We start from the raw sequence: 14,090 nt of genomic DNA on the forward strand, positions 1-14,090 counted from the left end.
ATTGGCTTATAAGCTTAAAGCTGAAATACTTTCCATGCAGATGAATCCTAGAACAATTAATGTTTATTTTTGGCCATTTTGTCAGTTTTAGCTGCAGTTTTCAAAGGCGAATAAGAAGTTCACATTCCTTGGGAGACACTCTCTTAGCAACCTCTGTTAACTATCTGAACTGGTTACATTTGATTCACAATTTTCAGCCTTTCTGTAAAGCCTTAACAGCCAGAGACCTACGTAAACCAAAAATGTGAGGACAAAGATCATGGGGAAACAAAGTAGCTTCAATTTGATGTATGCGCACATAGCATTTATTTTTGAGACTTGTTGATAAATGAAGCTTACAACAATGACTTGGCATAAAAATTATTAGGTAGTTCTCTTTAAAGTTATAAAGGCTCCTTAAAACTGGGACATCTTTCTCCATGGCATTTGTACAGCACTTTACAGAACACCGTACAAAAATAGTACTGCTTTAAACCTGGCGAGTGAAACGCAGACAGCTCTTCTAAACAAAGAACAAACATGAAAGCAACACAGTGCACAATTAAACACTCATATTAAAGACTGAACATCAGGATGGAAATGCACAAGCTACCTAGAGAAGAATAAGCCACATATTGCTCATTTCATTCAAGATACATTAAAATATCATTTTTCTGCTGTTGCAAGTGAAGCTATTTCCAATAATTAGCATAGTATTTCTCAGGAAGCGTTAAATGAGTGTTCTTTTCTGTATTTTCTGCTGCTCTGAAGACAGTGAAACATCCAGCTCAAGGATTAAAGGGTTGATGAGGACTAGCCCCAGCTTGGCTGCACAAGGCTGTTTCTTTCAAACAGCTCTCCATGAGGGCTTATCCACCTGAGAGTTATTTGGAGCACAATGGACAGCTGGTGCGCCAGGGAGGTCCAAGGAGACACATAAGAAAGGTAGGGACCAAACAAAATATGAGTGGTACTCAGTCCTCCTTTCTCCACAGTTAACTTATGATACAGGTGAGCTGCTGCACAGTAGAGAGGAGAAATCCTTCACTTATTTTCTCCTCTGAGGCGAGATCACCAAATACTCTGTCCTCAAAGAGCAGAGAACAGGTCTCTGCAGGATGATGCCTCCTGATCCCATGCCAAAATGCACCCAAGCGGCACATAAACCAGCACATTCTGCCTGCCTGTCATGATAAGTCACATTGCCTGAAGCCTCACATTATTTTAGAATATCTTCTACTGCTTTTAACTGCTGTCTTTCAGGGGTCATTTAGCTTATGAATAACCAAGCCATTCATTCTGCTTCATCTGTCATCTGCCACTGCGCATACTATTTTATTGCAAACTCCAGTCAAACTTGTTTTCTTGTAGGTGGCCATAAATTGTCTTGTGATGATTTGTAATGGCTGTCATACAAGGGTAAAACATAGAAGGAAAGACAATACATTAAGTCATCTCTAATGTACTGGTGACACTAGCCAAGTACTTAATAAAGCCAAGTAGTCTGGTAGAGTCTAGTTAATTCCCTTGTAACTTCCCTTACCTCTGCCTCTGTTCTCTACAGTGCAGATATATAGAATCGTATCTGCCCATAAATGACACATACATGGCCCCAAGTAGGGAACACAACCTTTAGCACATAACCTTTGTAAAACACAGCAGACTCCCTTCCTCATTTGGGGAACTTTTGCATCACTGCTGAAAAATGAGACAAGCAACGTTCCCTTGGGCAGGGAAAGGCATCTGCTGGAGGACACTCATCCTAGCCAAGGCACAGTGTCTTCTCCCAGAACTACCTCCTCGAGTTCAGCGCAGAGCACTACAGGTAAGAGGATTCAAAACAATTACACGGGCATCATTTGATAGCAGGCTGAGCCTTCACACACACAGCTACCCTGGCTCTCAGCTTTCCTACAGAACCAGCTAGACCTGTACCCAAGGGATGCATAACAGTCCTAATATTTCAACCCAACCCCACCTCAGGCACAAAGACTGTATGGGCCAAATAGGCCACTACATGTAGAGAAGTGTTCCAAAATTGCATGGGCACCTATAGCAGGTGGGAGGAAAGCATCTGTTGGTTTGTCTAGAGCAACAAACCCTGTTAGAGCCAGTCTGCATCAGAAACAAATCACAGTTTTGGGCTCTAAACTCAGTCTGACTGAGCAATTCATCATCTGTACCAGACCAAACCAGTAAACCACTAGCAAGCAGGATTCAACTCATCCTTACTCTCTCCAACATCAGAAAAGGGTAATATTAAACTAGATTAATTTCATCTGGTCGGGTTCAACCATTCCTGTATCTTTCTTACTTTGAGAAAAATATTTGAGAACATGAAGAATAGTGGTTGGCATACGCAAACACAAATGATCACAACAGCTTTCAGTTGTGAACTGAGAGCAATGATTTCTCACAAGGGTGTTTGACAGCAAGAAGTATGATTTTTTCATTAGAAAATACAAACTGTAATGGCATTAACTATTAAAGAGAAATCCTTAGCTTTTAAAATGTCATAGGGATGTGCGAGGGGAAAGAGCTTATGAAATATAGCCCTGTAGGAGGTTAAATGAATCTGGAAACAATATTTGCTTCTCATGGAAACGCACTTAAAGTAGAAATCAAATCAAACCAACCACCTCTGATAACATAAAGCTGAAGAACTGTGTGACAAAGTTCATATACGTAACCTTCTTTTTCCTTGGTAAGCATGCTGCATTTACACTGTAAACCCTCTGTTAATCACATAGCACATTTCAAAGAACAAGAGCAATGTCCTCTGCAAGCACATGAGCTTTGGACAGGCCTGAGAACACAGATTTAAGCAGTAGGTAAGTGGCAGCAGCACACCAGGTCCCAGTAGTCGGGTTCATGGTTATAGTTGACTGTTTGCCGAATAGGATGACCTTCTTTGTGAATGGTGTAAGTCAACTATTTAGGCATTATCCTGAATTAATTTATAGTATGAATCCACTGGCAATAAATCCATCTTCTCTACATCTGTGTACTCGTACCACTTATGTGCCTCTGTTGCAGCCCTTGAGTAGGCAGAGATCCCCTGAAGGCAACTTACCTTTACAAAATACCCAAGCTCCACTTCCCCTGCCTACTATTGTTCATTTGCAGCCTGCCAAATACAATTCATATTTGTCCAAGACTCATTTTGCAGCACAGTGCCGAAATCTTTTATTTTATTTCTTCCTGGGCCACGATGGAGAAGTGTTTTCATGCACTATAGTGTTCCATTTAGGCTGATACACGTGAGTGCTTTTAAGAGCAGAGGAAAAGGCAGCAGTTGTTTTAAAAAATACCCTAAAAGTCCTGGAGGATGCACCCCTCCACCTGGCACTCCCTTGTTATTTATGACTACCCACTCACTTCAGGACCAGGATCTTTATTTACATCTCTCCTGCAAAGGAGTGCTCTAACTTATGCCCTCTTTTCAGAGCTATTTCACTTTATATGGTGAAGGCCTGTAAGTATTACTCAGAGAGCATTAGGATAACTTCCTAGACAAAAAATTAAGGCACTCACCTGTGGGTGAGTGACCCAAGTTCCAGTGCCTGCCCAAGTAAATGTAATTATTCATACAAAATTTTGACTGTGTAGTCTCTGTGCTTGGAGACTTTTGAGATCTGAGAGGATAAAGCCCCAAATAGTTCTGAGCTGACCTTATTTTGAACAGGAGTTTGGACTAGAGGTCCTCCTGAGGTCCCTTTCACCTTCCATTATTCTGTGACTATCAAGTTACAAGATGAGCAAGAGATTTAACTTTAAAGATAAGATGTATTGGCTATTACGGCACTCCATCCTGGGAAATCAATAGTACAAGTTCTTTAAGTAGGAGTCTAATACAGCTTAACAAAACATAAGCTCTAGGCTACAGGGCAGAGATATGGATGAACACTCTAGTATTTCTTTCTCCAGCATTTCTGTGACTATTAGCCTGGACCTCTCACCCTGCTATTTTGGAAAGTACAGTTATTTCAGGATGAATAAGAAAAAAATAAATCACCATTTTCAACAATTTTATTATTTGCTAAAACTCTCTGCCCAGTTCTATTTCCCATCACCTCCACTGAGGATGTTGAAGGACCACTTCCCTCCATCAGGAACACCTGGAATGTACAAATATCATTTTCCATTCCCTACTTGGATTTGGAAGCCGTACCAAGGAGGAGGGACCACCGATAGAACCGCTCCAGCTCTACATACTTGAGGGCCATATTGTATCTCATTACTTTAGTACAGGAAGTCTCCAGCTGAACAAGAATTTTACTTAAAAAATATTAGGTGCTTAGTTCTGATCCCTGCAGGAAAAAATTATGTATTTCCCAGAGTAGGATGTTTATGCTGATCCTATTTTAGAAGAACGTATTTAAGGAAAACAGCTAGAGCGTGGGGAAGACATTTAATATACTACTGCTTTTTCCAATTAAATATTGTGAATATCCTTCAGTTAAATGCCTTTTTTCAGTTACATAGCCATGTGGGTTGGTGAAAGCAGTAGCAATTCTTAAAGAGCTAGTACTTTCTAAGATGTGTGAAGAGAGAATAAAGGATAAGAAAAAATTATTTTGCAATAGGTAAAATTATTTTACAGATGAAACATGACTCCTTACTGAGCTTTTCCTACTTGTACTTTATATTGGGTGCAAGTAACAGAGGTCTTGGGAATGAACTGCTCATTATTAACAACTTAAATGGGAGTTTAGAGGGCTTATCTGTAATGAATTATTCAAGAGCTTCATGAATTAACTGCTGAACTTTTCATGCTTTTTTTAACCACATTGTTCCACATTGGACCTCCCAGTCAGGTAAAACAAGTTAAATGTTACTAGTAAGGAGAGTTAGCTATTATGGCAAAATTGTTTTTGATGAGAATATGAAGGGCCAGTTTTCTGAAAGCATGGTGCTAGGCTAGATAAATAAGGGGTAGAGAAGCAAAACTAAGAACTGAAGTGTGAATAGAGTTATTCTATGCAAGTGCACTAAAGCGATGGGAGGAAAAAGAGCTGCTGTTCACTGGAAGTAAGAGAAAAATCTTTCTTAAATGCATTATGTTGAGAGGCTTCTTCCCAGCTAAAAAAAAAAAACCTTCAACTTGCTCTCAAATGCATGTACAAAGCAGCTATCAGACACAGTCAAATGGGAAGAAGCTTGCAATTTTTTTAATTTATTTTTTTTCCCCCAGGAAACAGACTGTAAATAGAGGTATTAAATATATTTATCAACTTTAATTAGTCATAAGTTAAAATGTAGCAACAATTCACTCTAGTGAGGGCAATGTTATACCTGGATATTCACTGGTGTTTTCCTCCCTACTTTTTCTGTGAATGTTCACTACTGGCAAATATTGGTTAGATAATAGCTACTGTAATTACAGGCTGTATTCCACTTGGGGATAAGCATTTCGAACATGCTGCCAGCTGGAGAACGCAGCAGTGTGAAGGTGCCTCTATTACCTTGCCTTGCTGGTAACAGGCTTCCCCATGTAATGTTGAAGTTGTGTTCCTCCACTAACACCTGGCCACTACCTCTAGGAGTGAGAAGTTGTTTTTCATTCTTCTTGGCCCATTGAGTGTTTGGTCTGAGGTTGGAGAGCATTTCTTTCAACATATAAATTCTTACTTGAAGTAAAAGTTATAGGGATTGTTCCTAAAGCTACTGTGTAAGTCTGCTGTGCCACAGACCCCATGTACTTTAAAGACCCCTGTGCAAGTTGAGTGAAAACCCAGGCCCAAGTCGAAGGCAATTATAATGCAATCCCAGTAGGTACCCTACTAGCAGTAGGTTTTTTTACTGCTTATGGTTTTACTTTTTGAAAAATATGTATGTAATTAAAAATTGTGTTTGCTAAGTTTCAGTGGAGCTATGTACACTAAGATCTTGTAAAAAAATTAGGTAGTGTGCTATACAATATTTAATGAACTAGTGAAAGACTTTGCATTAGCGGGCAAGAAGAGGGGATTTTATGGTATCAATTCACTTTCTTGAACTCTGGAATTAAATGGCTTTGAAATGAAAGATTCCATCTGCTGTGATTTTTAACATATGGACCAAAATGGCTTTCATTATAAAGGTGATTGCTGTATAAAGGTCAAGTAACAATGGAGAAGAGATGAAAGATGATTCATTTAAACAAGATTAGATTGAAAAAGTTACCTTTTAGCAAATTAAGACCATTGTTCTAGACTATCTACCAGTATCTGAACAGCTTTGGCCCACATTCTGCTATATGAGAAAATATAATTCAAAGAAACACCCAGCATCACTATACTTACGTTATTTAATTTCTGAAGAATGGTCCTGCTTATGTGAGCCAGTCTGCTGTCAAAGTAATTTACATGTAGCATACAACACCAGGACCAAACTGATCTGCTCTCATATGTATACATAAATGAGGACACAGTATATTTAGGTAATAAAAATCATATAAATAACTTATTCAATACACAAATCAAGTGTCTGTACGTGGCTTAGACAAAAGATGCACATCTCCTGCTAAAATCCATAAAAGCCTTAATTTGTCTGATGAAAGAATCATTCTAATAGACACAGTTAAAATAAATAGCAAAAAGCCAAGTGCCATGTTTGTATCACATGTCTTCAGATACAGCCTAACCAGTACAAAATTTGGCTGTTATGTAACATAAAAGGATTCACTTTCTATATTAATGGCTAAGATTCTTTCTTCTTTAAATTGCTAATGCAGCAAATGAGATCTGATTTAATATTTGAGCTACTGCATGTACATACTCACAAGAAGCAAAAGGAAAAAAAATTATGATTATATGAAAAAGGTCATAGATGAGAGCAACATATACTAAAGACCACATCAAGGCTCTTGATGGTTTTTCCCTTCCTACCCCTGGTAGAATTAAAGTGAAAGTGCAAGTTCCATTAATCTTGGGTAAACATAATAAATGGCAAAATAACCCAGTGCCAAGACCAAGTTTCAGAGCTAAATGAATGCGGTGATCCAAAGGTTATATTCTTTTGGAAGACAGAGACATCTCTGTAGAGGGAAAGCATCTCTGGAAGAGAAGACACAGAAGGGAAGTCCTAGCTTCACAAAGGATTTACCATGAAAGTGGATGTGATTTTGCTTTAGAAATGTCCTATTTAAAGCAGAGAGAACAGGATGTTGAATGTCTCCTCAGAGGTGAGCTTGTTAACTTGTTATAAACAGAATTGGCTTCAGTGACTCAATAGTCTGCTCAAAAGTAGATTCTCATGACTTGCAAAGTTCTCCAAACTGTAAATTTTCTATAGGAAGTGAAAATACTGGAAGTTACAAGGTTAAAAGGAATAGCATTTTTACAGACACCCGAGCAATAGTACCATTTCCCATAGCAATGGGTTTGTGGAACATTGCATAGGCTAAATGCAAACAAGTCAGTCCAAGCAATAGGAAAAAAAAGTTTCAACAGCAGAATTGTGTGAATTGTTCTAAGATACAGCGGACTGTGACTTCTATTCTTATGCTGTTAAGAGATATCAAAAGCTTTTGGCCAGGGAGGTCTGAACTACTGTCACTTGACATTAGTGGAAGGAGCTTTATCTGCCTCAAAGCCTGAATGTTCAAGAAGACTGGGCCTTTTGCTTTAAAAGGAATTTCCATGCTAGAATTATGGTGGGTTTATGATTTAATCAATTAACAAGAAGTCTTAAAAGAAAAGCAGTATCAGAAAGGCTCTAAACTCGCAACACTATACTAAAATGAGAAGGAATTTGAAATACAACTCACTTTAGAATTATTGCTCAGACCACCTTTTAAAGATATACAGGGAACTGAAAAAAATCTAAGTAAGTAGTAAGATCTTTAAGGACTCTTAGAAGGCTTAGCACTAGGTTTAGAAAGATAGTTCTTTCAACAATAAGGTATTTTTACATTGACATTAGTATCAAGGTATTCTAGCAGCAGCTGCCTAGTAATCCACCCTAGTGTCTGGATATCTGAACTTGCTAAAAGTCTTTAGCAGTGTCATATCCTAACAGCTAAGCTGTGTCAATGTTTATTTTGTGTGTTTGGTTTGGGGTCTTTTATTATATTTTTTTTTTACAGCTTCTCTCTAGACAGCAAAAAAGAAATTCCTTATCCCTCCCTCACTTCAGAAGGGGCCAGTAAAGTGAAATATAGTTATCATATAATACATTCCTCTAAAGTGCGGAGATTTAAGGCTGTTACTGGCTTTTAGACCAAGTAACTAAACAAAAGCACAGGTGAAATCAGAGAAATTGGAAGAGACATCTTTTTGAGATACTCTAGCAACTTCATCTAGCTGAGGTTGCCATTCCAGCTTAATTAAGGCTATTTTCAGGCAAGGGGAAGGAAAAAGTAGTTTCACACATACTAACCCCCCCCATTCCCCATCTCATTTCTAACTTAATGTTAGTAGTCATGAGTTTGGCTCACAGACTTCAGCCCCACATTGGAGCACATGGGGCCCATGCAGACCATCACACCCCTGGCTGCTTCCTTCTCATCCAGGAAGGAGGAACAATCAGGAGCAGAACCCGTCAGTGCTGGCAACCCAGGAAATTCCTGGTGTGAGCAGCAGGAGGGACAAGTGTACAAAGCAATTTGAACTAAGTGCTCTGGGCCTAAACCTGACATGATTTTTTTTAATTACCATGACTTGGTCTCTGATAAAATGCAGCAATATTAGAAGTGACAATATCAGCACCATCATATTGCTGCTTTTTTTCTTGTAAGTGTTTGCAATATGGGACAACATCAAGAAAGAATTAAAACAATTCAATTTCAATTGAAAGAATTAAGAATTGTACACTATGCTATCTGGGAAAGCAGAAACTGTTAAACAAACAGCTCAGGAGATTTCCAAGCAGAAAGGGACACAAGACTAGGAAGAGAGTGTCTTTATATTGTAAAGGTCATAAGCTTCAGACAGCTTCATTTGCAGTCACTGTGCTTTTGACCAGCTTCTAAAAACCAGAGAGAAACACAATGCAATAGCTTTCTTCAACAGACAAGAGTTTCTCCATGCAATCCTATGCAGTTACTTTGACATTGCATTTGTTTTGAATGGAAACCAGGCATAAAAGGCCAGCTATAAATATCTGCTAAAGTAATTTAAGAAAATCTTAGTGATTCACTTCATTTTTTGACCTTGTCTTCAACTTTGTCAATGACAATCTTTTGCTTTATCAGAATAAACTTTTAGAATAGTCACTCTGTCCAGGTTAAACACAAGTATGAGTGAGGTTAAAAGTCAGATATCAGAATTGCTCTGGATTTAGTAGATTTATCACTGGCACCCTCATCTTCTGCCCTAGTGAGGGTATCAAAATACCAATAAAGCTGAGATTAATCACCACAAAATTTGATATGACTATGGGCCAAGTGCTGTGGAGAAATCTTTTCTGACAGAAGCTCCAGCTGTACAGCTTCCTTTCCAGTAAGATGTAATATCATTTGGACTTCTGAAAAAATTACTTGCCTGGACCATGTTTTATGAAGACCCATTTACAGCATTATAACACAACAGAAATTATCTAAGCCATGCTGTAAAACAACTTTCATTTCAAGTCATACTTCAGTGCCCTGCTAGTATAAATCAGACCCAGGACACAAGATGAGGTCCACTAAATGTCAAGTACAGCAAAGACCACTTATCTCCTTTTAAGTGGTGGGATTCATAACTATTCTTGAGTTTTCCACTGACACATTTAATCATTAATAGCATTAATTATACCAACTTTAAAGTTTTTATTAATTAGTGCACCTCTTAAGAGCTATAACCACCACTTAACTTGTGTGCTGCAAATAGCAAGGTACTTCATGTATAATAGTGAAGTATTCAAGGAACTATTACCAAGCTCTCCTGAGGCTTTGATTTTATGCTGAATGACTACATCTGCAAGTGATCATATGGTATCAACTTCCAGATTAAAAGCAATTTGGAATTTAAATGAGCTCAAGTTGTCCAGAAGTCCTTATTTACAGCTAGTAGGTTGCCTTCCTTGCTGAACACACCTAGAAAACAATTTTTATTATAGTGGCTATGGGATCATTAGGAGAACCATTGCTGTTTTGCTGAAAGCCAACCAAAATGGTTTTGATGGTTACTTCTAAGGAAAGTAGAGCTTAAGACAACAATGTAGGATTTGTAGACTGATATGGAAAGAATAGGTTTGATCAGATTGTAATGACCACTAAGTCAAAGGCACTGACCATATAATCACATGTATGTAACAGTTAAAGTTGGTGTGCAAGCTCTGCAATAATATACTGGATGAAATTGTAAAGTTTTATTCCCATTACTCCATCATGTTAAGAGAGGAGCTATATTGTAGCTGCATGTCATGAATTCATATTTCACTTTGAATAATTTTCTTCACTGTTTGCAACTCACAGCAAAGATAAGGTTGAAGTATAACATCACATATCAGCTAAAGAAATAGGTTATCCTTGAAACATACAGAAAGCTACCCTGGAAACAAAGCAAGTTGACTCCCAATCAGCAATTTGAGCCCTACTGTGGAGTAAGTGTAAGTGGAGTCAATGGTATTATGATTTAACCAATTTAACCAGCCTCTTCAGCATCTGAGGTATCAGGAACATAAAACATAATTTATCATAGACTAGAATTACTGCAGCTAGGCATTTTTGTTGCTGTGAAAATGTATTAAATTTACTTGCAGCTCCACAATTAAAAGCTAGGCCTTAGAGGATCTGTGAATGTTAGTGTACCTTCAAAGCACTTTACAGATCAATCCTTTTCAGCATCACTCCAAGAGTAGAAAGAGTTACCTTTATTTAATGGAGAAACAAGCTGCAGCACAAAGACAGTGACTCATCTGCCAGTTAAGTGCCTAGATACTGTGGGTATGATACCAGAGCAGGGAACAGAGTGTCCAGAGCAGATCACATCATCTGCAGCCAGTTTCCAGTACATTAATCTCATCTCCTTTCTATATTTAATCTTTCATATATTTGTTCTGTCAACCATTTTCCATGCCTATGCTATTCAGTTACTTCCCATAAATGTGTATCTTCCATCTGCTTTCCCCCCCCTTTTACACAGAAGCTTAGTTCCCCTGCTATCCATTATTTGTCTTATACTGGTGGTACCTGAAGACTGCAAACATTTTCAGCTTCCTTTCTCAGTGGATCCAGGCAGCCAGGCTCCTCTTCATTTGCAGTAGCTCTTAGGGAAGAGGGCTAAACATTGAAACTGGGCTCTGCGGTTTCTTTGCTCCTGAAGGCTATTTTCCACTAAGCCTATAAGGGCACAAATCTGAAGTAGAGCTCTGTTCTTCACCAGCTTGTATTGATTTCTCAAAGCTTCACATATATTAGCAATCTTCAAAATGCTTTCTTTTTTGTAGTCAAGAATTCAAAATTTTCTAAGTACTCCTGCTAAACCTACTGTTCATGTCACAAGATTTTTCCTTCAACACTAAACATTTAGACCAATTACATGCATAGTTCAAATTCTGTACTCAAATACCCAAAAGATGGCCTCTTTTTAATGGTAGAGTGGAACTGAATACCATCAAAATCAATGAGACCTTCATATGCAAATGCTGTGAAAAACAATCATTAATATTTATTTCTGTTTCCAAGTATGTATCTCAGTCTAAATTTAGGCACTCAGGGAGATGAGATGAAGACAGACTTTAGCTTGGAGAATGTACACCAAATCCCTTGTGTTTCATAGCACCTTACCAAGACCAATCTTGTTGAGCAACTCTAATTGCCACCTAGTCTACCTAAATCTAGTCAACACTGCTATGTTTAGGTTCAGGACAGTTTGGAAGAGACTCAGGCAGATTTATCTGCCTTTTTCAGTTAATGAACAGAAAAATACCTTTTGTTCTGATGGATAATCAGATCTGATGTTCCACACAATATGTACTTCCTACATGAAATACACATTAAGTGACACTGAACTGCATTCTACTACCCAGTTCCATACCTACTTAAATTCTATAAAAGCACCCTGACACCCAGAGAATGCGGGTGTAAATATATACTCAAAATATGTTACTTCCTCCTACTCTGCAGACAAGGAACTAAGGCATCTGAGAAGTACTGTGGTATCAGTAAGATCACAATAAACCTGTTGTTTAGATTTCGTTGTTCCTTGTATCTTTTTTGAAGGGCTCTTCCTTCTGGATATTAAGTTCTTTAAAACTCTGCAAGACACCTTTTTCTCTGTGAGCATAACTTGACCCTAAGGTTTAACTAGTGAGGTGTTAGATAAAACCATGTGTTACAGTAACAAGTATTATCTAGACCAACTTGTTTTCCTTTGATAGAAGCCTGCAACTCTTTCAGCATATGTTTTTAGTCCTGTTTGACTTCAGAAAAACAATGCATGTACAAAATGTTTATTAACATTCTACAGGTGCTGGTTTTGTACACCTTTTTTCCCTAAACATCTGGTCCAACATAATCTGGAACAAGCCTATGTGGATCTTTGTGTCCTCACTCATAGGACAGTTACTAGGATCTCAATCAGATTATAATCCAGATAAAGCAACAGATCAAATGCTAGACTGGAAAGCCTTCTCGTCTGTGCTGTATGGATACCTCAGTAAAAATTAACAAAGCAACAGAAATTCAGAACAGCTTATGATGTAGGTGACCACTGAGGAAGACCCAGGCAACCAGAAATATATTTATGGCAGCAGCACTCTTAACTTGCTCTTAAGCTTTTTTTTAAAACTTAAAATAGTAGCAACATCCAGCAGGATAACAGAAAAAGTCACTGTATATGGAACAATTATAAGTTTATTAAAAAAATCTATTGTATCACAGTGAAAATGTCATACCTACTAATTTTAAAATACTTCCCTGCAGCTTTATATTTCATTACACTGTAGTGAAGAAATCCCTGCCTGCAGTAACTGTAATGGTTATTAGTATGTTATTCGGGCAGCTACTAATATAATGGCATCATAGCTCTTAAATCAGCCTTCTGAAACTATGAACAATGCATAGCAATAACTCTTACATCCTCTCTCAGCATAGTATCAGGTAGTTATGGAAAGATTCATGAAGGTAAGTGGCAGTGAAATTACTTATGTATACTATGGCCGCATGCACAACTGATTGTAAAAAGATTTCTGCAATGAGTGCATTGTTATAGAGAACATGGACAAAACATTTGCCTTCAAAAGCCTTACAACCAGTAGCCATCAAGCAAATCTCACTAAAACCAGGTGAATACTCTAGTCTTTTTCCTGTGATTAAGGAAGATTTTTCCTCTCACCTTAAAGCACCCGTACCAGTCTGAACCCTGGTGAAGGGGAGTCCTTATACAGTTGGCTGACAGAGCACTCATTTGCAAGGCCTGCAGTGACATGCCTGGCTTCCAGTCTGAGACCTAACTAGAAAACACTGGACACTTCTATTCCGCATCTCAGTGCATTCTTTGATCAACACTTTTTAACCTGGTTGCCTGCACTCTGCACTATTTTTGGTTATTTGTGGCTTCAGTGTTTGATCACACCACCTGCAGAAGGGGAGTATGGGATTATCAGACATCGATAAGAAAACAACAGACCATCATCAAGTACAAGAAAGGTTTCAATCTCAATAACATCCTGATTCAAGAATATTTTCTACATGGCTATAGTTGTGCAAGACAGAATTCTTTCAGGATAAATTACCAGATTATTTCATCCACATGCAAAAGAGATAAACACCCATGCAGAAAAGGAAAGTATCTTCTAAATCATCACAAATAATTTTTCATATGGAGCTAACTTACATGTCATCAACTTATTGCAGCATTAAATAGATGACTTACTAACCTGCTTCCTTGGACTCCCCAGTAAGACCTGGGGGAGCTCGTCCCTCCCCCCCACAGCCACACACGCCAGTCCTGGCCAGGGCCGTCTGCCACTGACTCAGAGGACGAGCAGGAGGAAACAACACCCTCTAAGCTGGCACAATTCAATCTGTTCAGCTGATATGGCAGAAAGCCACGGAGAAGGGAATTTGTTTTCGCTGGTGTTACTGCAATATTTCAACATATTTTAAATTGTTTAAGCATGTTACCTTCTGAGGGCAGGTACTGCATATACAGACATAGAAAGTAAGGCCTGTCCAAGAAGGAGAGCCCCACAGCTGAGAT

This window comes from Charadrius vociferus, unplaced genomic scaffold, assembly GCF_000708025.1.
Source record: "Charadrius vociferus isolate BGI_N301 unplaced genomic scaffold, ASM70802v2 scaffold90, whole genome shotgun sequence".
Classification (NCBI taxonomy): Eukaryota; Metazoa; Chordata; class Aves; order Charadriiformes; family Charadriidae; genus Charadrius; species Charadrius vociferus.